We start from the raw sequence: 3,715 nt of genomic DNA, 5'->3' as shown, positions 1-3,715 counted from the left end.
AAACAGCTGATCTAATAGAGCAACACATTCTATCAGAGCAACATCATTCTATAAGAGCAAATCATTCTATAGAGCAACAGCATTCTATAGAGCAACAACTCTATAGAGCAACATAATTCTATAGAGCAACCAACATTCTTTAGAGCAACATCATATCTGCAGAGCAACATCATTCTATAGAGCAACATCATTCTATAGAGCACCATCATTCACAGAGCAACACCATTCAATAGAGCAACATCATTCTAGAGAGCAACATCATTCTATAGAGCAATATCATTCTGCAGAGCAACATCATTCTATGAGCAACATCATTCTATAGAGCAACATCATTCTGCAGAGTACATCATTCTATAGAGCAAATCATCTATAGAGCAACATCATTCTATAGAGCAACATCATTCTATAGAGCAACAACATTCTATAGACAACAAACATTCATTCTATAGAGCTACATCGTTCTATACAGCAACATCATTCTATAGAGCAACATCATTCTTCCTTAGAGCACATCATTCTATAGAGCAAACAACATTCTATAGAGAACATCATTCTATAGACCAACATCGTTCTATACAGCACATCATTCTATAGAGCAACACATTCTATAGAGCAACACATTCTATAGAGCAACACCATTCTATGAGCAACAACATTCTATAGAGCAACATCATTCTATAGAGCAACATCATTCTATAGAGCAACAACATTCTATAGAGCAACAACATTCTATAGAGCAACACCATTCTATAGAGCAAACAACATTCTATAGAGCAACAACATTCTATAGAGCAACAACATTCTATAGAGCAACATCATTTATAGAGCACATCATTCTATAGGAAACAACATTCTATAGAGCAACACATTCTATAGAGCAACACCATTCTATAGAGCAACACCATTCTAAGAGCAACAACTCTATAGAACAACATCATTCTATAGAGCACTCATATCTTATATAGCAACATCATTCTATAGAGAAACATCATTCTACAGAGCAAATACATTATATAGAGCAACATCATTCTATAGAGCAACATCATTCTATAGAGCACATCGTTCTATACAGCAACATCATTCTATAGAGCAACACATTCTATAGAGCACAACATGTCTATAGACAACATCAGTCTATAGAGCAACATCATTCTATAGAGCAACAACATTCTATAGAGCAACAACATTCTATGAGAGCACATCATTCTATAGAGCAACATCATTCTATAGAGCAAACATCTTCTATAGAGCAACATCATTCTATAGAGCAACACCATTCATATAGAGCAACATCATTCTATAGAGGCAACATCATTCTATAGAGCAACATCATTCTATAGGCAACATCATTTATAGAGCAACATCATTCTTTCTTTGGTTGTGTAGACCTGCCCTTCCCTTTTTGTGAGTGCAGTGTCTTGTTTTTGGCTGTGTCATGAGTCATGAAGATTAGGTCTATCAGATTTGTGGTCAGGCTGTGTTTTGTTGTTACTGTTGTGGCTGTAGCCTCCCTCTCTCCAGAACCTGATTTGTGGTCAGGCTGCGCTGTGGCTTCCTCCCTCCTCCAGAGCCAGGTATGGTGGGTCAGGCTGTTCTATGGGTCCCTCCCTCCCTTCCTCCTCCAGAGCCAGGTTTGTGGTCAGTGTTCTATGGTCCCCTTCTCTCCCTCCATCCAGAGCCAGGTTTGTGGTCAGGCTGTGCTGTGGATCCTCCTCCCTCCCATCCAGAGCCAGGATTGTTGTCAGGCTGTTCTATGGCTTCCTCCCTCCCTCCAGAGCCAGGTTTGTGGTCAGGCTGTGCTGTGGATCCTCCCTCCCTCCTCCAGAGCCAGGTTTGTTGGTCAGGCTGTGCTGTGGATCCTCCCCCTCCCTCCAGAGCCAGGTTTGTGGTCAGGCTGTTCTATGGCTTCCTCGCTCCCTCCCTCAGAGCCAGGTTTGTGGTCAGGCTGTTCTATGGCTTTCCTCGCTCCTCCAGACTCAGTTGAACTTCGTAGCGAGTCAAGCACCAGTCTACACCGCTTAACATCTCCAAACACACACTCGCATGCGCAAAACACATACATGTAAAAATAAATGTATCACACACACACACACACACACACACACAACACACACACACACACACACACACACACACACACAACACACACACCACACACACACACACACACACACACAACACCACACCACACACACACACACACTCTGCAACCCTGCAGCCTATAAACATCAAAGATATATCACACACACACACACACACACACACACACACACACACACGTTGCCTCATGAAGTGGACAACATCCACTGAGGTCATCATTAATTAATTAACGGCTACTGTGTCTTCAGCCCGATTCACAACACAGAGAATGGTTCCATCATTACTAATTACAGGCGGCCCGAAAACGACTGAAATTACATCAGAACTCCCGTCGTGGGGCAGACTATGCAGGAGCACTTTGGCCGACGAGAGTGCCTCGAATCCAGAGGCCTTGTTCGATACCTTCCTTCACGAACTATCAGAGGAGATAAAAGACGAGCTAGCAGCCCGGGAGTTACCGGTGGACCTCGATTCCGTCATCTCCCTTACCATTAGGATTGATGGGCGTCTACGGGAATGCAGGAGTGAGAGGAGGTCAGATCTAGGTCCGCTGCTGCTTGCTCACCTCCGAAGGAATCCAGAAGTCCCCAAAGGCTGCATTTCCGAGAAGATCAGAAGCCACCCGAGTTCCCTCGAGAATCATTGGCGACAGGTGAGTCGGACACACTAGAGCCTATGAAACTGGGCAGAGCTTTTTGCCTAGGTAACGTTCATGTAGGCTGAGCTCCAACTGTTGTCTGTATTGTGGTGCTGCGGGGCATTACATAGCGCTCTCTTTTCTAGTCCTCCTCGTTCTGACACTGAGCCTGCCTAACTCCCGGTACCGTTTGGACTATGACCTAGTTATGAACTCTTGCCTCGACTTGCCTCTTGCCTGCCCCTCGTTGTTCAAAAAATATGAAGAGACTCGAACCATCTGCCTCCTGTGTCTGCATCTGGGTTTCGCCTTGTGTCGTTATACAATCATTATTAATTACAGGCTACTAGGTCCCGTGTGGCTCAGTTGGTAGAGCATGGCGCTTGCAACGCCAGGGTTGTGGGTTCAATTCCCACGGGGGACCAGGATGAATATGTATGAACTTTCCAATTTGTAAGTCGCTCTGGATAAGAGCGTCTGCTAAATGACTTAAATGTAAATGTAAATGTACTGTGTCCAGCCTGATTCACAACACAGACTAGTTCAATCATTATTAATTACAGGATACTGTCTTCTCCAGCCCGCTTCACAACACAAAGAGATGACCTCTTTACCAAGCAATCACATACAGTACTTACACAAGCCATGAGTCACACTGGCTTCTAACACAGTATCCAATAGGAGTTAATTTAAAGGGAAAGAGAAAGGGGGATACCTATTCAGTTGTAGAATTATATCTACTATAAGTGAAAAGTTCCTTGAGGCACAGACACAAAGATAATATATCGTTTAATTTGTCTGGGCAGCTCTGTGAATGTAAAGGGTACGCTGGAAGTTGGCTTATGGTACAGTACATTGGCCCGTCATGGTTAAATGTCTTAGTCTTAACGAACAAGACAGACAGACAGACAGACAGACAGACAGACAGACAGACAGACAGACAGACAGAACAGACAGACAGACAGACAGACAGACAGA

General features: G+C 43.7%; 1 non-coding gene across 1 annotated transcript; it reads left to right on the top strand.

Annotated features, from left to right (window-relative positions):
• Window positions 1-3,086: 3,086 nt before the first annotated feature.
• Window positions 3,087-3,162, top strand: trnaa-ugc (transfer RNA alanine (anticodon UGC)). The gene has a single exon. It is a non-coding gene; the product is annotated as a tRNA-Ala (tRNA).
• Window positions 3,163-3,715: the final 553 nt, after the last annotated feature.

This window comes from Salvelinus sp. IW2-2015, unplaced genomic scaffold (assembly GCF_002910315.2).
Source record: "Salvelinus sp. IW2-2015 unplaced genomic scaffold, ASM291031v2 Un_scaffold1990, whole genome shotgun sequence".
In the NCBI taxonomy this organism is placed as follows: Eukaryota; Metazoa; Chordata; class Actinopteri; order Salmoniformes; family Salmonidae; genus Salvelinus; species Salvelinus sp. IW2-2015.
This window is presented reverse-complemented; position numbering and strand designations above follow the sequence as displayed.